The sequence below is a fragment of the Petromyzon marinus genome, unplaced genomic scaffold (genome assembly GCF_048934315.1).
Source record: "Petromyzon marinus isolate PM22_M1 ecotype Great Lakes invasive population unplaced genomic scaffold, UKy_Petmar_22M1.pri1.0 PM_Scaffold_26, whole genome shotgun sequence".
In the NCBI taxonomy this organism is placed as follows: Eukaryota; Metazoa; Chordata; class Hyperoartia; order Petromyzontiformes; family Petromyzontidae; genus Petromyzon; species Petromyzon marinus.
The window spans coordinates 668,312-692,577 of NW_027423235.1; positions in this window are offsets into that span (position 1 = coordinate 668,312).

Sequence of the window (24,266 nt, forward strand, 5' to 3'; positions counted from 1 at the left end):
CGGGGTGGTGGTGGCGGTGTTGGAGATGCCAGCAGCAGCCGGGGTGGCAGCGCTGAATCTGCCAACATCAAGCGCCATGGCGGTGGGGGTGAATAATATGCCAGAAGCAGTCGGGGTGGGGGTGGCGATGCATCTCCCAACAGCATCCCTGGTGGTGGCGGCGGAACTGCATGTGGCTGCCAGGATGGCGTTGGAGGCAGTGGTGGTGTTGGTGGAGACCGTGGCCGTGGCTTTCTCCAGCTCCTTGAGCTATCGACGCATCATTTCCAACTGCAGATGGCGCTCCACATTCTCCCGTTTGTATACTTGAGTGCAGGGAAATCATCGACAGTTTGGTCAACATTAGCCCCTACACGAGCCTTCTAATCATCGCAACTCTTCAAACTATATCGCTTATATAATGTACATAATTTCAGTCACAACAAAAATTACATATAACACATCGGGGCTGTGAAAATTACGGCTTCGTATTGTCATGCGAACGGTGAGGAATCAGCCCAGAACTACACGGGAGGATCTTGTCAATGATCTCAAGGCAGCTGGGACCATAGTCTCCAAGAAAACAATTGGCAACACACTACGCCGTGAAGGACTGAAATCCTGCAGCGCCTGCAAGGTCCCCCTGCTCAAGAAAGGTCATATACATGCCCGCCTGAAGTTTGCCAATGAACATCTGAATGATTCAGAGGACAACTGGGTGAAAGTGTTGTGGTCAGATGAGACCAAAATGAAGCTCTTTGACATCAACTCAACTCACCGTGTTTGGAGGAGGAGGAATGCTGCCTATGACCCCAAGAACAGCATCCCCACCGTCAAACATGGAGGTGGAAACATTATGCTTTGGGGGTGTTTTTCTGCCAAGGGGACAGGACAACTTCACCGCATCAAAAGGACGATGGACGGGGCCATGTACCATCAAATCTTGGGTGAGAACCTCCTTCCCTCAGCCAGGGCATTGAAAATGGGTCGTGGATGGTTATTCCAGCATGACAATGACCCAAAACACACGGCCAAGGCAACAAGGGAGTGGCTCAAGAAGAAGCACATTAAGGTCCTGGAGTGGCCTAGCCAGTCTCCAGACCTTAATCCCATAGAAAATCTGTGGAGGGAGCTGAAGGTTCGAGTTGCCAAACGTCAGCCTCGAAACCTTAATGACTTGGAGAAGATCTGCAAAGAAGAGTGGGACAAAATCCCTCCTGAGATGTGTGCAAACCTGGTGGTCCAACTACAAAAAACGTCTGACCTCTGTGATTGCCAACAAGGCTTTTGCCACCAAGTACTAAGTCATGTTTTGCAGAGGGGTCAAATACTTATTTCCCTGATTAAAATGCAACTCAATTTATAACATTTTTAACATGCGTTTTTCTGGATTTTTTTGTTATTCTGTCTCTCACTGTTCAAATAAACCTACCATTCAAATTATAGACTGATCATTTCTTCGTCAGTGGGCAAACGTACAAAATCAGCAGGGGATCAAATACTTTTTTCCCTCACTGTATGTGAGGAGTCTGTGGGTCGCAACATCACGTACGGCTGGAAGTAGGACATTCCAGACTAAGAGGGTTCATGATGGCAATGTCAACGACACTGAACCAGTCAGCACAACTCACTGCCAATAACACATATCACATAATTCACTCTTAAGCAATTGTTCAATCAATTAATTTAATCACTACAATTAAAACCAAAGAATCTCCCAGAACAAACACTTCGCACTCTCCTCCGTCAGCCACCTGCATCGACAATAAAAACGCATCAGTCCAGCAGTGGATAAAACCTGGCGTGGGAGGTATGGGGGGGCGGCTTACACTTGCGGTGGACAGCAGGGGGGTGTCTGGATGCAGTAGCCATCGCAGATCAAGCGGTAGTACTTGTCATCGACTGCCATGCGCCAGGGTAATGGGCCTCTCCTACACCCACACACATCACACATCCAGCGGCACGCACGTCACACCGAGGAGCACGCACGTCACACACCGAGCAGGTTGCACAGGTCTCCTTTATCAAGACAAACGTGGAGCAGATTACAACTACAACTCTTCTACGCCTGTCACAATGCCCCCCTTTCCCCCCCTCCCCAGTTTATGGGGTGGCGCGGGCCTCACTCCCCCCTTCGCGTCAGCCCCTACTAATAAATGGTCCGGTTGCATTGTGAATGCACCACTCGAATGACGTGCAGTCCCGTGGCGCACTGTAACGGGCTCGTGATTTACTCACTAAAATTCAATGTAAAAAAATAAAAACGATCCCAAGACATTATTTAAAATAAAGGATGGCTATCGTGTGTCAGCATCACAGGCGAAAATTGGCATGTAAAAAAACTTCAATGGGAATCACTCAATTGGGATTGCTCGCAGCAAACAGCACTTGACCTGCTTGCAGGTTAGGTGCTGAATAACCGTGTGTCACACAGAGAACAGTTGCCACTGAGGGTGCCCTTTTCAAATGCTTGAGATGATATGTGATTATCGGGTGTAACTGTGCACACTTAAAAAATTATAAGCGAACTATTATCGTTTCTGGTGGCAGGGTGGTGCAGCGGTGATCTTTGACCCTCGCAACAAGAAGGGCCTTGGTTAATTATCCGACTGGCACTTTGCGGAGTTTTCTACGTTCTCCCCTTTGTTCTGTATGGGTTATCCAGTTTGCTCACGTAGCTAGAAAACACACTATCACAATGTAACTGGGTATTGGCCAAGCATCCCAATGCTAAAGTTACCTGCAAATTACTTCACTGGGATGACACTCGGCAGCAGAGCCGGATGATGGCTTGCTGTGGCCCTATGCCATTGTCAAGCTTAAGAGGCCCCTTCTATGAATGCCTGTATATTTTGTAAGCAGAATGAAAATCACTGCTTTGGAGAGTCTTTTTTTCTCACCGATCTTAATTTTTTTAAACAATTATGTTAAAACTCGAAACCTTGAGTCCATTTCTTGTTTCGTATTTAGAGCCCCCCCCTCTCTTAATGCGAGGCCCTAAGCTGTAAGTGTAGCCGGTGTGAGCTCGCCTGTGATGAATCACACGTATAATTGTGCACTCTTATTTTCTATGGGTGGCCAGGATAATTTATTATTATTCAAGTGAATGCAATGGTGATCAGGGGATTGGACCCAGAGCCCCACGTACACACAGTAGAGTACAAGGGAACGCCCACAGTACAGATTTGAGCTGACCTCCAGATTGAGAAATTGAACTGTGTTATGACTTGGAGGGTGTTTCTGAACGCGATTGTTACCGACCCGTCCCGAAGGGAGGAGAGGGGACAGGGTGGACCGGCTGCATGAGCTTACTCTTTGGCACTGCACAGCACAACATCGCCTGCCTACTGCAAAAAACTCGGCAGGACCTTCCTGAAAATAAAAGTCTTCGGAATCAGTGAGGCCTGTCCTTCGGAGGACAGGCGTAGTCTTGGTCGTCACAAGCGAACATTTGTTTCTCCACATTAATTTGTATCCCCGGGTTACCATCAGGGCTGGGCGCTGCAAGCTTAGCTTCTGAGATCTGATGAGACTGGTAGCCGTTTTTTAAAAGGTAATTTCGGCATCTGGAGCCCAAGCATGCAACAACTTTATGCAACTTCTTGGTTCTTTCGGTAAAGTCACGTAGAATGGAAATAAAATAATAAAAATAAAACATAATAAAAAATAAAATTCTCACGACGTTTCGGCCACAACACAAGTAGCCTTCTTCAGGTGAAGGAACAGAACTGTCGGGACGACAGCGCTTCAATAACTGCTGCTAAAATTCGCAGGGTCTTTTAAGTTAGGTGGGAGAGGTAAAGCGCCTTGACAAAGGAGTTTACATATCAAACAGGATAATTTAGCATTGAAATAGCTGTGTTAAAGTGTTGGATCAGCAGGGTGTTAAAGTCAGAAATTAGCATGTAACTGGGAGATTAGCATGATGTTAATGTGAGGGATTAGCATGCGACTGGTCACGGAAATAGCTATGTTAAAGTCAAAGTTTACATATCAACAGAGGCATTTAGTATATGGACGCTAAAGGACTGCAACAACCCAACTATTATACAATGAAACCGATGTGAAAAAAAACTAAGTATAAACTACATCAATATAATAAATGTACTCAATATATTCTTCAATAAGTTGAGCTAAAAACATAAAGTAACTGGGTATACACTACACTATATAATGAATACCATATAGTAAACGAATTAACAAAACTAAAATATAAAATAACAAAACTAAAATATAAAATATAAACTACATCAATGTTATCAATAAACTCCATATACTCTCCAATCAGCTGAGCTACTAACAATAAGTCATTATACATTACAATGCCCTATGGCGAAAAAATGGGTGGCGTTTTTTTCCTTCTTTCCAACGTTAGCACCACGGAGAGCGACGAGCCTCGTTCAGACGGACGAGTCCATCCATGCTCGGAACGGAGGAGGGGGGAGAAACAGCCACGATGCGCTGCTCTGTCCTGTGTTGCGTTACAACCATGCCATAAACTAGACTACTATACATTGTAATGTTATACCTTCCAATCTAAACTACATTGTATTATATCGTATACACAGCCCAATGTAAGCTCTAACATTATGCAGTATATTGATATGTCTCCAACTAAAATTTTCCAACATTACACGACTATTCACCATAATATACACTACCATAGACAAACCCACCCTTGAATTATAAAATGCGTTACTTTACACTAACCTATACTTTAGACTGTAAAATGTTAGACTTGTAATATTACACTATGTATTATTCTACCAACCCTACTGTATACCACACTGCTGTATATTCACTATACAATTATGATACTATATATTGCCTTATGAATTATGTTAAACATTACAATGTTATACTATTTATTATTATATAACATGCTATAAACCATACCATTGACCGTCGTGTGAAAGGTATTAAGAGGCAGTGCCAGTGAATGGACTGCGGTCTGAAAGTCACCATAAAATACAATCAATTAAGAACCGAAATGGTTTATAACATCTTTCCAATGGTTACTAAGCCAGAATCCATCTTCTCGGTTGAAATTGTCTCTGTGTTTGTATATGTGGATGGCCTCATGAACGAATCTCTCATGGTAGCCGGATGGCTTGCAGAGAACGTCCGTCTTAGAGAAGTCAATGTCATGTGAGCCCACTGAATTATAACAGTGATCTGCCACGGCTGAGGTGTTCGTCCTACCATGTTTCAAGTCTGCTTTATGTTCACGGATGCGGTCCGAGATATGTCGTTTGTTTTCTCCAATGTAACTGCTACCACAGAGGCAACTTAGTTTGTAGACGCCCGGGTACTGTATGTCTGGAACCACATCTTTTACAGACGGAACCAGATCACGCATTTTATGTACTGTGTTGAATCGGACCTGGATCTAGTGTTTATTCAGGATTTTGGAGATCTTTTTTGTGACCCCCGCAATGTAGGGTAAGGTGATGGTTTTGAATGGCTCCTCAAGAGGATTCTTCTTCATGGCTGGAGTGATGGCTTTGCGGATTGTGTAGTCGGAGTAACCATTAGCCTTGAGAGCTTGGTGTACGTGCTTGAGTTCACTGGCAATGTGTTCCTGGTCGGAAATGCATTGGGCACAATGGTATAGAGTCTTGATGAGGGAGTTCTTCTGGGATGGATGGTGGTGGGAATCCGGTTTTAAGTAAGCATCCGTATGGGTAGCTTTCCTGTAGACAGAGTGGCTCATTGAACCATCAGGTCTCCTTTTAATAAGGACATACACAAAGGGTAGCTTGCCATCTTTTTCGACTTCCATGGTAAATCTGATGGCTGGGTGTATGGAATTGATGTGGTCGAGGAATTGGTCTAGAGCAGGCCGGCCATGTGGCAAGATGATAAAAGTGTCATCCACGTACCTCTTCCATAACGTCGGGCGTAGAGTGGCAGTCTGGATGGCATCAGTTTCAAATTTCTCCATGAAAACGTTGGCCCCCGTGGTGCCTCACCACAAACGTGGGGCCCGGTCAGCCGCGTCGACTGTCGTGATCGCGTACAGGTGGTGAAACTGCCACACATGAACCATGATACCTTGCTGATCTCGTGTCAAGGAGAATAAACCAGCAGCCCGTCGTTAGCAATGGGAATGATCGGTAAGGGAACACATTGGTCTCTACAGAGGCACTCCACTATTATACACCACTACTATACAGTAAACATTGGGCTCTATGGAGGCCTATCGTTAAGGGATTACCCGTGAACATGGGGTGGTCGTTAAGAGGGGTTCTATTGTATATAACAAGTTTAAATATTTAATAAGTTAATAGAGAGTACTCAACTGAGATGGCGGAGGAGTTTGCTAAACTCACAATACAAAGGCCACTGTCCCAGCCTCTGTGGTTGGACCATCTCTAGCTCCACCCACCTACCTTGATGCACCTATCTCAGGCCTATATAAGACCTTGTCTCAGCAACTTTCTCTCTCACCTGACCTGAAGACGATTGCTTGTGTTGCGATCGAAACGTCGTGATATTTTTATTATTTTTTATCTACGTGGCTTTACCAAAGGACCCATAGAATATAATCATAAACAGGTTACGTCCTCTACATGGACCCCCCCCCCCCTCATTATTAATCATGAGCAGGTGACGTCCTCCAAATGGACACCCCCCTCCATTGATAATAATTAGCGGGTGACATCACTCCACATGGGGGGGGGGGGGGGGGGGGGCGAGGTGCCTCCTCTCCCCTCCTAAGCGTCAACCTATCAACTCACTACAAAGGCAGAACCCTCACGTAACGCGATCTCCATAACGCTATTGAGACATCTAAGTAAAAAGAACGTCATGATGAACAAGGGATTATAACCTTTAAAGGAAATAGGTCTGTCACCGCGGCCTTACAAATTGCACACAAATGGATGCAATTAATATCACTTTGCGGTCTGCTTTGCGCTTGCAAGTTTCAGATTTACTGCAATACACCCATGCTTGGACGGGCAAAAGGCTAGTAAACAAATAATCCCCTCGCCCACTCCCCACCACGATATCACACAATGATATAGTACATCCTTGTACAGTATACCCAATAAAGACCAAATCTAATCCCCATGATAGGTAAATTGATATACATAGAGCTTGCCGGCGATAGGTCTAAACCACGAACTATGAACTCGTGATATTCAAGGGTCTCCCGTATTTGGAATTTGCATGTTCTCCCCATGGTCACGTTGAGATAATGACTATGAATTTTCACATAAGCCACCTCGTTGAGCAATCATATGTGGCCAGGCTGCTTCTGGAAAAGAGCTATATATCTCAGTGGGCCTTACCTGGTCAATTAAAAATAGGTTGCTTACAGGAGTTGAATGGATTGCCACATCACAGGGATGTGAGGAATCACAGCATGGAGAGGGCTTCATCCAGCAGTGGATTGAGTGTTCTTGTTGAAACGTGTGTATTTAATATTTCTCTGATGTTCTTTTAGTCTCGTGCTGATCATTCGTCCTGTTTGCCCAACATAACATTTGCCACAAGTGCAGTTAATCCTGTACAAACCTTCTGTTGATAGCTTAGGTAATACATATTTTATACCAGAAGTCGAGTTCAAGAAACATAAGTACGTTTTTATTTCAACTGAAATGTATATATACATATATAAATATACATGTCCATACAACCACGTCTCAATGTCTATGTCTGGGAGAACATGCTAGTTTCTCCCTCTGTGGAGTCTCCACCACTTCTCTTTCTTCTTGTTTCCCAGCTCCTCGTCTTGGTGCTCCTTCCCTCTGTCTCCTCCTCGTTCATTCTCCTCTTCATCTTTCTCCAGCTGCCGTGTGCAGCACATGAAGTTCCAAATTGCCCAACGCCAGAAACTGTTCTTTCTCTCTCCCTTAGTAGATGGGATGTGCTTAATCTCTTTCTTCTCTTCCTGAACACTCTCTGCCCTCCAAGATTGCTCACATCTTCCTTCCTCATTCACCACTTCCTGCTTTGTATCGTCTTCAATCGTGTCGACCTCCTTCAGCTCTACCTCATTTGCCTCTAACTCAATAGCTCCTACTTCTTTTGCGTCTACCTCTATTGCCTCTACATCATTCGCCTCTACCAAAATCGCCTCACTCTCCTCCACCTCAAAATCCCCTACCTCCACTTCTACCTCAATCACCTCTATGTCATTCGCCTCTAACTCATTCGGCTCTACCTCCATAACCACCTCCTGCTTGGCCTCTCCCTCAATCTCCTCTACCTCTTTTGCCACTTCCAGGATGGCATCTACTTCATATGCCTCGACCTCATTTGCCCCTTCCTGCTTTATTTCCTCCACCATGTTCTCAACTTTTTTTGCCATTTCCTGTTTGGCGTTTAGCTCATTCGTGTCTACCTCATTGATCAAGACCTGCATGGCCTTTTCTTCGATCATGTCGACCTGAATTGCCTCGACCTGTTTCACCAATTCCCGCTTTGTATCTCTCTCAATCCCTTCTACGACATTGGCAACAACCTCTTTCACCACTTCCTGCTTGGCCACTGCATCTACCTCAATCACCGCTACCTCTACCTCACTCGCCACTTCCTTCTTGGGCTCTACATCATTCCCCTCTCCCTCAATCTCGTTTTCCTTCATCTCTTCTACTTCCCGAAATTTCATCTCAGTCCTTCGTAGCTTCCTATTCCTACGTTTCCTCTGAACACCATCCTCTCCTTCTTTCTTTGTCTCCACAACATTATCAACTTTCTTAGCCACTTCCTGTTTGGCTATTCCCTCATTCCCATCTACCTCACTTGCCTTTACCTCTTTCCCTAAGTCCTCCTTGGCATCTCTCTCAATCCCTTCTACGACAATGGCCACTACCTCTTTCACAAATTCCTGTGTGGCCACTGCATCTACCTCAATCACCGCTACCTCTACCTCATTTGCCTCTACCTCACTCGCCACTTCCTTCTTGGGTTCTCCATCATTCCCCTCTCTCTCAATCTCGTTTTCCTTCATCTCTTCTACTTCCCGAACTTTCATCTCAATCCTTCGTAGCTTCCTATTCCTACGTTTCCTCTGAACACAATCCTCTCCCTCTTTCTTTGTCTCCACAATATTCTCAACTTTCTCCGCCACTTCCTGTTTGGCCATTCCCTCATTCCGATCGACCTCATTTGGCTCTACCTCTTCTGCTAATACCTGTTTTGCATCTCTCTCAATCCCCTCTATGACATTGGCCACTATATCTTTCACCACTTCCTGCTTGGCCACTGCTTCTACCTCAATCACCGCTACGTCTGCCTCATTCGCTAATTCCCGCTTGTCATCTCCTTCTAATACCTCTACCTTATTCAACTCTACCTCATTCATCACATCCTCCAAAGCCACTGCCTCAATCATCTCTACCTCAATCGTCCCAACCTCCACCACTTCCTGCATGGGCTCTCCCTCAATCCCCTCTCTCTCAGCCACCTCTTCTTTCACTGTCTCCAGAACTTTCTCCTTGTTCTTGTGTTTATTCCTATTCCTACGTTTCCTCTGAACACCATCCTCTCCCTCTTTCTTTGTCTCCACAACATTATCAACTTTCTTAGCCACTTCCTGTTTGGCTATTCCCTCATTCCCATCTACCTCACTTGCCTCTACCTCTTTCCCTAAGTCCTCCTTGGCATCTCTCTCAATCCCTTCTATGACATTGGCCACTACCTCTTTCACAAATTCCTGTGTGGCCACTGCATCTACCTCAATCACCGCTACCTCTACCTCATTTGCCTCTACCTCACTCGCCACTTCCTTCTTGGGTTCTCCATCATTCCCCTCTCTCTCAATCTCGTTTTCCTTCATCTCTTCTACTTCCCGAACTTTCATCTCAATCCTTCGTAGCTTCCTATTCCTACGTTTCCTCTGAACACAATCCTCTCCCTCTTTCTTTGTCTCCACAATATTCTCAACTTTCTCCGCCACTTCCTGTTTGGCCATTCCCTCATTCTGATCGACCTCATTTGGCTCTCCCTCTTCTGCTAATACCTGTTTTGCATCTCTCTCAATCCCCTCTATGACATTGGCTGCTATATCTTTCACCACTTCCTGCTTGGCCACTGTTTCTACCTCAATCATCACTACCTCTGCCTCATTCGCTAATTCCCGCTTGTCATCTCCTTCTAATACCTCTACCTTATTCAACTCTACCTCATTCATCACATCCTCCAAAGCCACTGCCTCAATCATCTCTACCTCAATCGTCCCAACCTCCACCACTTCCTGCATGGGCTCTCCCTCAATCCCCTCTCTCTCAGCCACCTCTTCTTTCACTGTCTCCAGAACTTTCTCCTTGTTCTTGTGTTTATTCCTATTCCTACGTTTCCTCTGAACACCATCCTCTCCCTCTTTCTTTGTCTCCACAACATTATCAACTTTCTTAGCCACTTCCTGTTTGGCTATTCCCTCATTCCCATCTACCTCACTTGCCTCTACCTCTTTCCCTAAGTCCTCCTTGGCATCTCTCTCAATCCCTTCTATGACATTGGCCACTACCTCTTTCACAAATTCCTGTGTGGCCACTGCATCTACCTCAATCACCGCTACCTCTACCTCATTTGCCTCTACCTCACTCGCCACTTCCTTCTTGGGTTCTCCATCATTCCCCTCTCTCTCAATCTCGTTTTCCTTCATCTCTTCTACTTCCTGAACTTTCATCTCAATCCTTCGTAGCTTCCTATTCCTACGTTTCCTCTGAACACAATCCTCTCCCTCTTTCTTTGTCTCCACAATATTCTCAACTTTCTCCGCCACTTCCTGTTTGGCCATTCCCTCATTCTGATCGACCTCATTTGGCTCTCCCTCTTCTGCTAATACCTGTTTTGCATCTCTCTCAATCCCCTCTATGACATTGGCTGCTATATCTTTCACCACTTCCTGCTTGGCCACTGCTTCTACCTCAATCATCACTACCTCTGCCTCATTCGCTAATTCCCGCTTGTCATCTCCTTCTAATACCTCTACCTTATTCAACTCTACCTCATTCATCACATCCTCCAAAGCCACTGCCTCAATCATCTCTACCTCAATCGTCCCAACCTCCCCCACTTCCTGCATGGGCTCTCCCTCACTCCCCTCTCTCTCAGCCACCTCTTCTTTCACTGTCTCCAGAACTTTCTTCTTGTTCTTGTGTTTATTCCTATTCCTACGTTTCCTCTGAACACCATCCTCTCCCTCTTTCTTTGTCTCCACAACATTATCAACTTTCTTAGCCACTTCCTGTTTGGCTATTCCCTCATTCCCATTTACCTCACTTGCCTCTACCTCTTTCCCTAAGTTCTCCTTGGCATCTCTCTCAATCACTTCTACGACATTGGACACTACCTCTTTCACAAATTCTTGTGTGGCCACTGCATCTACCTCAATCACCGCTACCTCTACCTCACTCGCCACTTCCTTCTTGGGCTCTCCATCATTCCCCTCTCCCTCAATCTCGTTTTCCTTCATCTCTTCTACTTCCCGCACTTTCATCTCAGTCCTTCGTAGCTTCCTATTCCTACGTTTCCTCTGAACACCATCCTCTCCCTCTTTCTTTGTCTCCACAACATTATCAACTTTCTTAGCCACTTCCTGTTTGGCTATTCCCTCATTCCCATCTACCTCACTTGCCTCTACCTCTTTCCCTAAGTCCTCCTTGGCATCTCTCTCAATCCCTTCTATGACATTGGCCACTACCTCTTTCACAAATTCCTGTGTGGCCACTGCATCTACCTCAATCACCGCTACCTCTACCTCATTTGCCTCTACCTCACTCGCCACTTCCTTCTTGGGTTCTCCATCATTCCCCTCTCTCTCAATCTCGTTTTCCTTCATCTCTTCTACTTCCCGAACTTTCATCTCAATCCTTCGTAGCTTCCTATTCCTACGTTTCCTCTGAACACAATCCTCTCCCTCTTTCTTTGTCTCCACAATATTCTCAACTTTCTCCGCCACTTCCTGTTTGGCCATTCCCTCATTCCGATCGACCTCATTTGGCTCTACCTCTTCTGCTAATACCTGTTTTGCATCTCTCTCAATTCCCTCTATGACATTGTCTGCTATATCTTTTACCACTTCCTGCTTGGCCACTGCTTCTACCTCAATCCCCGCTACCTCTGCCTCATTCGCTAATTCCCGCTTGCCATCTCCTTCTAATACCTCTACCTTATTCAACTCTACCTCATTCATCACATCCTCCAAAGCCACTGCCTCAATCATCTCTACCTCAATCGTCTCAACCTCCACCACTTCCTGCATGGGCTCTCCCTCACTCCCCTCTCTCTCAGCCACCTCTTCTTTCACTGTCTCCAGAACTTTCTTCTTGTTCTTGTGTTTCTTCCTATTCCTACGTTTCCTCTGAACACCATCCTCTCCCTCTTTCTTTGTCTCCACAACAGTATCAACTTTCTTAGCCACTTCCTGTTTGGCTATTCCCTCATTCCCATTTACCTCACTTGCCTCTACCTCTTTCCCTAAGTTCTCCTTGGCATCTCTCTCAATCCCTTCTACAACATTGGCCACTACCTCTTTCACAAATTCCTGTGTGGCCACTGCATCTACCTCAATCACCGCTACCTCTACCTCACTCGCCACTTCTTTCTTGGGTTCTCCATCATTCCCCTCTCTCTCAATCTCGTTTTCCTTCATCTCTTCTACTTCCCGAACTTTCATCTCAATCCTTCGTAGCTTCCTATTCCTACGTTTCCTCTGAACACAATCCTCTCCCTCTTTCTTTGTCTCCACAATATTCTCAACTTTCTCTGCCACTTCCTGTTTGGCCATTCCCTCATTCCGATCGACCTCATTTGGCTCTACCTCTTCTGCTAATACCTGTTTTGCATCTCTCTCAATTCCCTCTATGACATTGTCTGCTATATCTTTTACCACTTCCTGCTTGGCCACTGCTTCTACCTCAATCCCCGCTACCTCTGCCTCATTCGCTAATTCCCGCTTGCCATCTCCTTCTAATACCTCTACCTTATTCAACTCTACCTCATTCATCACATCCTCCAAAGCCACTGCCTCAATCATCTCTACCTCAATCGTCTCAACCTCCACCACTTCCTGCATGGGCTCTCCCTCACTCCCCTCTCTCTCAGCCACCTCTTCTTTCACTGTCTCCCGAACTTTCTTCTTGTTCTTGTGTTTCTTCCTATTCCTACGTTTCCTCTGAACACCATCCTCTCCCTCTTTCTTTGTCTCCACAACAGTATCAACTTTCTTAGCCACTTCCTGTTTGGCTATTCCCTCATTCCCATTTACCTCACTTGCCTCTACCTCTTTCCCTAAGTTCTCCTTGGCATCTCTCTCAATCCCTTCTACGACATTGGCCACTACCTCTTTCACAAATTCCTGTGTGGCCACTGCATCTACCTCAATCACCGCTACCTCTACCTCACTCGCCACTTCCTTCTTGGGCTCTCCATCATTCCCCTCTCCCTCAATCTCGTTTACCTTCATCTCTTCTACGTCCCGAACTTTCATCTCAGTCCTTCGTAGCTTCCCATTCCTATGTTTCCTCTTAACACAATCCTGTCCCTCTTTCTTTGTCTCCACAACATTCTCAACTTTCTCCGCCACTTCCTGTTTGACCATTCCCTCATTCCCATCGACCTCATTTGGCTCTACCTCTTCTGCTAATACCTGTTTTGCATCTCTCTCAATCCCCTCTATGACATTGGCCACTATATCTTTCACCACTTCCTGCTTGTCCACTGCTTCTACCTCAATCACCGCTACTTCTGCCTCATTCGCTAATTCCCGCTTGCCATCTCCTTCTAACACCTCTACCTTATTCAACTCTACCTCATTCATCACATCCTCCAAAGCCACTGCCTCAATCATCTCTACCTCAATCGTCCCAACCTCCACCACTTCCTGCATGGGCTTTCCCTCACTCCCCTCTCTCTCAGCCACCTCTTCTTTCACTGTCTCCTCCAGAACTTTCTTCTTGTTCTTATGTTTCTTCCTATTCCCACGTTTTCTCTTCATACCATTTCTCTCCCCCACCTTCTCCATCTCTTCAATCTCGTTCTCAACCTTGTTGCTATTCTGACATGTCTGCTTCACATCCTCATTATTGGTGCTGACTCCTGCCTGCTGCTGCTCTTCTGCCTTTTGCTGCTGCTGCTGCTGGTGGTGGTGGATGATGAAGCTCTTCAGCTCGGTGCTGTTCTGGAATTGCAGCAGCTCCCGCTGATATTTGGCCTGCTGCTGTGCACAATGATCCAGCAGGATCATCTCAAGCTCCAGAATCTGGCGCTTAGCTTCTAGTCTTGTGTCAACGAGGAACCTCTTTCGCTGCCCCTTCGAGCGACGGTCTGGGGAGTCACATGGGGAGGAGAGAGCAGCACCACAATTGATTCGTTAATGGGTATTTGAGTATTTCCTGTATGATAATAGGTTTTTCCCGTTTTTACTGGCAACAAAACAGGTGTTAAGATGTTAAAACACCAAACTGAAACCTTTTACAAGGAATCATGTCTGCATTAACCATGATGCTTGTGGTCAGAATGCAAACAAAAAACATACTCTGATAATATATGCATTGTCCTTGAAACTGATTGTTCCACACCAGGGACAGCTTTCTTTTGAGCCTCGTCTCAAACGGTGTTAGACCAGAGGACGCCAAAAGGCGTATTTCCTGTATGTTATTTTGGTAAAGAAACTTGGCACCATTGACAGGAATCTAACTTAACTTGAGACCGATGTAACAATGATAACACTGTAGGGAGGTCTGGAGGTTGACTCATGTCCCGGAGACACCTCCTCCTCCAAATAACTTCATTAGGATTATGGGCTGGTTGGGGAGGCCATATTAAGTTTGCGAGGTCTGGAAACTCCACGGCAAACATAGATAAACTTCCGTTATCTCAGAAAAAGTAAGATGGATTGATGGGCAAGCTGTGGAGGTCTGGCTAAATTTATAAGATGTCCATTGTTTCACAAGAGAGAACATGAATTGGATAAGAAATACACTATTAATTCTTATACACTGGTCCATTCATACAATTAGTATATTAGTGGGCTACGTTAGAGAAGATAAAGGGAGGAGAGGAGAAGAGGAGGGCCGGGGTGCCCGGAGCCCAGAGAGTGCCCAGAGGGGCCAGAGAGCCAGGGGCAACCCTGATGTTTCTGTTGGCTGGATAGCATGTGCTCCCGTGCATGTGAGGTTGCTCTCAACAGAAGTCATTCCTTGCACGAGAATGGCTGAAACGCTGAGTAACCACTCAGAGGTATAGTGGTTAAGCAGTGGAGACGGTATAGTGGTAAAACAGTGGAGATTTTAAAAGCAAAGTTTAAGATTTGCATTTGTCAATTTATATTGAGCCGATACATATGGCAAGTGAAATTAAGAAGACTTAAAGTGAGTTTTGCAGAAAGAGAGGATACATGTGTGTCTCTTGGAGAAGGAAAGGCATTGCTCAAAACTGTGCTGCAAGGTCACGTGCCATGAATCACATGAGTTTAGAAAAAACGTGACTGTAAACCAACAAGCCTGTGAATAATTATCATGGTGAAGACACCTCTATACGTTGGATACTGAAGGAAATCCATCGTGCTACACATCGTCAAAGCCCGACAACACCTGACATTCGAGAAAGAAGTACAATTGCATCGTTCTACACATCGTCAATACCCCACCACATCTGGAGAGTCACCAGCTGCATCAAGCACCTGACTGTTGTATTGTTCGAAAGACACTGTGTGTAACGACTTTACATCCGCCGGCACTGCGGGTTTCTAAACGCCTGCCATGTCACCTTCTCAACACTAGCGTCTGAGACCGTCTGATACAGACTGAAAGCTTATTTCCTTTGTTGCACTGTTTGTCTTTTCATGAATGTCATATTGTGCACTGGGTTATGCCTTATTAACCTAAATTCTGAATTTAGCTATTCATGTATTTCTATTACAGTATCACATATTCTTTGGACCAAGTGTCAATTGCCTATTTGATGACTGGTACTCTGATTCTTTTTTTTACAAATCAGGGACTTGTTTTAATTAAAATGTGTCTGTGTGTGTGGTTGAACGGTGTAACAAATCCATGCGTTACATGTGTAGTGTTGCAGCGCCGACCTGGTCAAGGCCTATGATACAATCAGTAGGCCAGGGCTCTGGATTGTTACTCGTATTTCCGGAGTCCCTAACCCTCTGCTCACAATCATTAAGGACCTTCACGATGGTGGGCAGGCCCGGATAAAGTTGCGTGCCCGGGAGTCAGAGCAATTTCCTGTTTACAGTGGGGTGCGACAGGGATCTACTCTGGCTGACACATTATTTAGCATCATCTTCGACCACATAGTTCGAGAAGTTTTTTTATGGCTGTACCGGTGGATTTTTTAATATTTGCTACAGATACAATGGGAGGCTGATTGATGCCTGGGTGAGGTCAAGGGATGGCTCCCTACTGGTCAACCATGTTATGTACACTGATCATTTGGAAGTTGATGCTCACACTGAAAAATAGTTGGAGGTTCTGCTGCTAAGCCTGGAGCGTGTGACAAAGAGGTGGTGCCTTACCATCAGCCCCACCAAAACTAAGCACCCGCCTGAGTATTTTGTGTAATTTATACTCCGCCCCCTCAACTACTCTTGAGTGATGGGGTAATTGTAGAGAGAAGTTTACGTACCTGGATAGTGTGCTTATGCAAAAATTCTGGTTTGGCAGCAGAGGTCTCACTCCGAATCGGTCAAGTGGCATATTTTCATCAGCTTCGTAACACTTTGTGGTATCTACCTGGTCTGTCACTCGACACAAAACGCTGGGTCTTCTTGGCCAATGATAGAATAAATAAAAAATCTGAACCAGCTTTACACTTTCAGACTGGCCTGCCTACGATCCATCCTGGGTTTAACTAGGCTGGAATGTGTGAAGAGCTCACAGTGAGCTCCACTGGTGGGCAGGGCTGCATTGCCTGGGTCATGTAGCCTGCTTGCTCAGCCACCGCATGCCCAAGCAGCCTCTGTTTTTCCAGATAGAGGGGGCTAAATGGGCGTGGCATGGCCTGGAGAAGAGATGGACTGATGCAGTACAGGAGGATACGGAACTAAGTGGACTTGCCAAAGACTGGTACCACTGGTGTCAATATCTGCCTCTATGGAGGAAGCTCGTGAAGGATGCTTATGGGAAGTTGGTGGCAGTTGCCCTCAAGCAAAAAAGGAGGGTGAGAGGAGTGACGCTCACAACAACAGACGGTGCACTGGATGACTAAAACGCAGCAAGTTGGCACAGTAGGATGCAAAGGTGGTGCGTCTGCCAGTCATCTCAGTCAGTCAACCCATCGCACTGGGGTCTGTCCCCTGATCTCCTGTCGGCAAGCCTTCGACACTTCAAGTGGCCTCGGAGTGCACCAGGCCTGGCACAAGCGCCATGGTGACGTCTCCGTCACTTAGTGGCGAATGAGGGCTGTTGTTGTTATCTGAGTCGGTTAGGGGCCTCCCCTAGGTCCACTCAGCCTCAAATAAGTATCTGATACGGTGTGTAAACATCGCCACTTGGGAGACAAATACGGACAAGTGTGGTGCTGGCAACCCACCCCTCGTGTGCGGTGCCGGCCGTCATAGGTGCTCACTAACAGCACTTGCTCCTACAGTGTTTCAAGGCTATACACAAGATTTCTGTCTTTGTTTGTGTCTATGTGCAGTGTCTGTATGAGTGGTTGGGAGCAGTTGTGTCTGTGGGGATCGACCTGAGTTCGATTCCCATTCACAACCATCAGTGACTAATAAATAAAACCGGTCGTGTGCCTCCCCTACATCTACTCAAACTTAAAATAGTACCTCGTGCAACGTATAAACATCAACACTGGGGAGACAAAGGCATCCGGATGCGGTGCTGACCACCCACCCCATCATAGGTGCTAACTCGCTAACAGCACTTGACTCAATAGTCTGTTAAGGCTATACGGGGATCTGTCTTTGTATACAGGTGCATGTGTCTGTGTGTATGTCTGTGTGTGGAATTACAGTACTCACTTCCCGTCGGCTTACTCATCTCTCCACCCTGCAACAAAATCACAGCAGCGCACGTGAGACTCTAATCATATCACAGCTTACAACCACCACCACCATCATCATTACCGTCCTCATCATTAAACATTTCGAACAGACACACATTCACATATAGATGTTCTCTCAGATTAATGTTATCCTGATACAGCGCGCGTGTGGATGTACTCACGGAAGACATCGCCTTGAAGGCAGAACGAGAAGTCACGGATGGTCACGTTTTGTCAATAGATTTCGTTAACTGTGTTAATGAAGTGTTCAACCTCACGGATGTTTGTCAATGAGGTTTACCAAGTAATTTAACCGCGTTATCGATGTTCACTGACGACGTTGTCGAAGTGTGCTCCCGAATGCGATCTTTAAGCACACAGAGCGCGCGTCCACCTCCGTCTGTAACGATCGACCGTTGCTAGGGAAGTGACGTCACTTGTTAAGGTAACGAACCCCGGAAACCACGTGGTCCACTGTATCCTCCAGGCCTGATTAGTTACACGACTGTCAAATTTTTACTTTAAACTTTCGTAACTTGCAGGAATTCATATTTTTGGTTCTTTCGGTAAAGTCACGTAGATAGAAAATAACATTTTAAGTGAAGGCAAAAAACCCACGAGGTTTCGGTGGCAACACAAGCGGTCTTCATCACGTGTTGCGATCGAAACGTCGTGGGTTTTTTGCTTTTATTTTAATTTATTTTTATTTTATTGTTGTTATTTTCTATCTACGTGACTTTACCTGAAAGAACCAAGAATATAGTAAGGATTGTACCCTGGTCGCCACGGATGAAGAGGCCGAGCGGGCTCGGTTCAACTGTTGCCAGGTACCTCCACCACTCAGCTCGCAGCACACACACACACAGTGTCCACTATGTAAAAATCAGGCTAAACTAAACCTTTCTAGAAGTTACTAAAATAATGCTATAAAAACAATGCAACAGTGATCATAAGACATGTGATTGAAAGTTAACAATAGCGACATATATAACATATATTACTAAACCTAGCATCCTTCGCTAGCTGCTTGAGTCAATCCATAATAGCAGGAGTAACAATTATGTATGTTGATTAACTGCGAATAACCCAATCAATAACAGATATCCATTGTAATTTACATCAATACATTACCCCCCCCCCCCCGTCTTCGTATCGGATCTGCTTACAAGCGACGACGTCACATTTATCCCCCGTCTACGTCTATTAAAGACCGAAACAGGGGAAGGATTTCACCACAACTCTGGCTGTCACCTGACGAGGCGGGTTGTTGTTGTAGTTACAGGCGAAACGTCACGGTACTTGAATTGTAAATGTTGTGGGTTTACTCTCCAACACACCGATGTGCTGAAATAGTCACTAATTGGCATGTTTTGTTTACGTGACAAACTTGACTAAGATTTACGCGATCTAACCCAAACAAACAAAAACACCCTCTAATAAGTAAATATTTGTATTAATTCCACGAATGGACCTTGGCCTGGGACTGTGCGGATTGAGAAGTTATGGATGCAGCTTCTGTTTGTCCTGCCATCAGAATGACCAACAAATAAATAAATAATACACACGGATTGGTGACTACAGTACTAGACCCCCAGTGCTTTTATATTTAAAAGTGTATGTGCTTTGTGGTTGCTTTATTGCGCATGTTGTTCATAGTGTGTAACACTTGTTTGAACGCAGGTGATGGGGTTGTCCATGTTGGGTGTCATTACAGGCAAAAACAAGCAGCAGTACGAAGACCAGGACGCCGTGGCCGACCATGAGGACGGAAATTGGCCTCGCCCGGTCACAACGTACGACAGCAGTACAGGTTTCCCTCCACACATGCACACACCTACGAGTTTCCCACTACAGAGACGAAGATCCCCCATATAGCCTTAACAGACTGTTGTGGCAAGTGCTGTTCGCAAGCACCAATGAAGGTCGGCATGGTATACCAGGGGGTAGGTGGCCAACACCACACCCGGCCGCCTTTGTCTCCCAAGTGGTGACGTATACACACACCGCTCCAGGTATTCATTTGAGATTGAATCGACCCAGGACCAGTTCAGATAAATAATCGTTATTGGTGTTGGCCATGAGCGGGACTCCAACTCGCATGTTTGCGGGGTTCGGAGCGTAGCGTACTATCACTGCGTCACTGCTACCCTCACATAACGCACACAGAAACAACACACAGGGACCCACACGCACGGACACACAGGGGCCTGCTCAACATTGAAATGTGCAGCCCTTGTGTGGCGGCCTGCATTGAATTGGGCGTTCATCTCGTCACCCATACAAAAGGTCTCGACACAATCAATGGCAGTCCCCCTTGCCCTGCCTGGCACGCACATCGGGCCAGTCACCCCACGCACAGCGCACACAACGTGCGCGTCGCGTATGCCAAATCAAGAGTTGTCCCCGAGTGTCCGACAAATTGGACCGACTATCCTGGGTCCCGCGCTTCGGGGGAGGCCCCACGTGTAGACATCAGTGTCACATGTAATGCTTCCGGTTTAGTTTGAAGGCATCGGGGGGGGCCCATGCACCCCCTATGGACGGCGCTGGTCAAAGCACACGGCAGCGCGGAGCACGCGCGTCACGCGCACGGGCCACGTGCGTCACGGGTACGTGACATCTACAAGGCAAGCACCTGCATCGCGTGGTCATCACTTGTAAGGCATGCCCTTTGTGCATGGGACGTGCGTAGTGTGTGCAACACGTGGCACATGTATGTCACACATGCACATCGCAATGTGATGTCATGTGTACGTGGACATTTGAATCGCATGTAGCTGTCTGGTGGGCAGGACGGATCTACGCGTGGGCAAGTAAGGGGGTGGCTGAGTAAGACTGATACGGAGACACGTCAAGCCACACACTCACCACACACTCACCGGCACACTCACACACACCACATTCACCGCACACTCACTTACCGGCACACTCGCACACTGGCACTCACTGCACACTCACACACCGCACACTCACCACGCACTCACTTACCGGCACACTGGCTGCACACTCACACACCGCTCTCACCACGCACTCACTTACCGGCACACTGACTGCACATTGACACACACTCACCGCACATTCACCGCACACTCACCACGCACTCACTTACCGGCACACTGACTGCACTTTCACACACACCGAACACTCACCACGCACTCACTTACCGGCACTCTGGCTGCACATTCACCCACACTCACCGCACACTCACCGCACACTCACCACGCACTCACTTACCGGCACTCTGACTGCACATTCACACACCCTCACTGCACACTCACCACGCACTCACTTACCGGCACACTGACTGCACTTTCACACACACCGCACTCACACCGCATTCACACACACTCACACACACACCGCACTCATTCACTCACACACACTCACTCACACACACTCACACACATTTACACACACTCACCGCACACTCACACACACTCACTTACACACACCGCACACCGTCACACTCACCGGCACACTCGTGTGCAAGCACACTAGTGAGCTTCCACAAAATGTTCTGCACATTAGTGAGGCCACACACCAAAGAGCACACACCAGCAGGTTTACACATCAGTGAGCTTACACACTAGTGTGCACACACACAGTCGTAAGCTTACAGATTAGATAGCTTACACACCAGCTCACCAGTGAGGTGAGCTACACACTGGTGAGTTAACACACCCACCTGTTTGCGTGCGCAAAGCTCTTAACCCTAAAACTAACATATCCCAAATGTCATGGCTAAAGTTATTTTACATACGCACGTGCATACACACGCACGTGCATACACGCATGCGCATATGAAGGCATGCATGCACACATACGTGCACACAAACACACATGCACGCACATGTTTAAACATATACAATTCCATGGCGTTGGACTTGAGACTCCCAGAAGTGGAATCAGGACTCCTGAGTGTGCGATATAGCTTAGTGGGCCTTACTTGGTAAAATTGAAATAATTAATTTAGTTTCAGGATGTAGGGTTCTGAAGATATTTCATCTTTCAGTCCTTTCTGACCGTTTGAGTGTGGGTGAGTGAGTGACAACTACTTATGCATTTTTTTTTATTACAAATACAAGCATTTCCAGCTATTGACATGAAATGTATTAACTCTGGAAGATGATGGTGATACAGGTGGTGGGTAGCGGTAGTGTAGCGTTTAGCACGCTGCGCTATGAACCCGGCGACCCGAGTTAAATTCTCGCTCATGCCCAATGCAGGTAACGACTCTCTGAACCGGTCATGGGCCTCCCCTAGGTCGACTCAGCCTCAAATGAGTACCTGGTGTGGTGTAAACATCACTACTGGGGAGACAAAGGCGGCCGGGCGTGGCGTTGGCCACCCACCCCTCTTGTGCCATGCTGGCCTTCACAGGTACTCGCTAACAGCACTTGCCCCAACAGTCTATTCGGGCTATAAGGGGGTCTTTGCTTTGGTGGTGATGATACAGATGGTGATTGATTATACAGATGGTTGGGATGATGATAATGATACATTTGGTGATGATGGTGGTGATGATGGGACTGTAAGAGTGGTCCTTGAAGATATTTACTGTGTAATATTAAGACACACTAATCTAAAATGTAATCATTAAAGCACAATATATAACATTTGTAATTTCTGTTGAAAGCATGTGCTTATAATGGTCACATGTATTTGTACGTGGTTGTGCATGAATGCACGTGTTTTTTATTTTCTGTATTAGGTGCTTGACGACAGCACTTGGCCCAACATTCTATATTGGTTGTACAGCAAATCTTTGTGTTTTGATTTGCGAATGTTCCATTCACGAAATTTAGTGAAAACGAAATTGACAAATTAAGGATACTTTTCGACTTACGAAATAGAATTTCAGCGGAAACAATATATCACATGGCACGTGCCATGAGATCATCAAGCAAGAAGCTGTCATCCATCCACGACAGTGTCACGGTATCCCCATAGTGCAAAAGTAACGCCTCGTCACCTCTCCAGTCACTCCAACATGCAGATCTTTTGGTGAGTTCCTTGAAGATGTTAATTATTTTTGTCTTAAATTGATTGTTATTCAACCGTTATAATATTTGTTCTTAATTATTTTTTGTATTGTGAAATATTGGTGTATATTTTGGGTGTAGGAGCATAGCAGAAATGACTGTCTGAAACACATCGCAAGTTTTTCGTATTCAATTAATGGGAAAGGCCATTCCGATTTACGATATTTTGTTTTGCGTGCGTTTTCAGAAGAACGCATCCCTTTCGTAAATAGAGGAATACATGTACAGGAATCCATTTCCAACCGCGAATTTACCAACCACGAGATTTTAGTAAACACGGATTGACTACTGGACACCTGTTTACTAAACACGAGCATCTCGCTTTGAGTATTCGCGAGTTGCGCCGAGTCGTGAAATCAAAACAACACGATGTACCTTATGGGGGGGGGGGGGGGTTCTTGTATTTGTTCTTGTATTTGTACGAGCTGTTGTTTGTTTATGTTACCGATGTTTACGGGGAGCGTTAGTGCAGCGGGTTAGCGAGGTGTACTATGAAGCCATAAATCCTGGCATAATTCCTGCTCATGGCCAACACCAGTGGCAATTATCTGAACCATTCCTGGACCTACCCTCGGCCTCAAATGAGTACTTGGTGCATTGTGAAAACATCAGCACTGGCAGAGACAAACCCCATATGCTGTGCTGGCCTGCATAAGTGCTCATAACGGCACTTACCCAACAGTCTGTTACATGGGGGGATCTTAGTCTTGGCGTGTATGTGAGAGTTTGTGGACTTTGCATGTTCTTCCCCTGTTGTAATCTCAGCTCGTTACCTGTATCAAAGACATCTGGGAGCCAGAAATCTTTCTGATTGAGAGGGGGTCACATACTTATTTCCCTCATTAAAATGCAAATCAATTTAATAACATTTTTGACATGCGTTTTTCTGGATTTTTTTGTTGTTATTCTGTCTCTCACTGTTCAAATAAACCTACCATTAAAATTATAGACTGATCATTTCTTTGTCAGTGGGCAAACGTACAAAATCAGCAGGGGATCGAATTCTTTTTTCCCTCATTGTATGTGAGGAGTCTGTGGGTCGCAACAGCACGTACGGCTGGAAGTAGGACATTCCAGACTAAGAGGGTTCATAATGGCCTTGTCAACGAGACTGAACCAGCCAGCACAACTCACTGCCAATAACACATCACGTAATTCACCCTTAAGCAATTGTTCAATCAATTAATTGAATCACTACAATTAAAATCAAAGAATATCCCAGAACAAACACTTCGCACTCTCCTCCGTCAGCCACCTGCATCCACAATAGAAACGCATCAG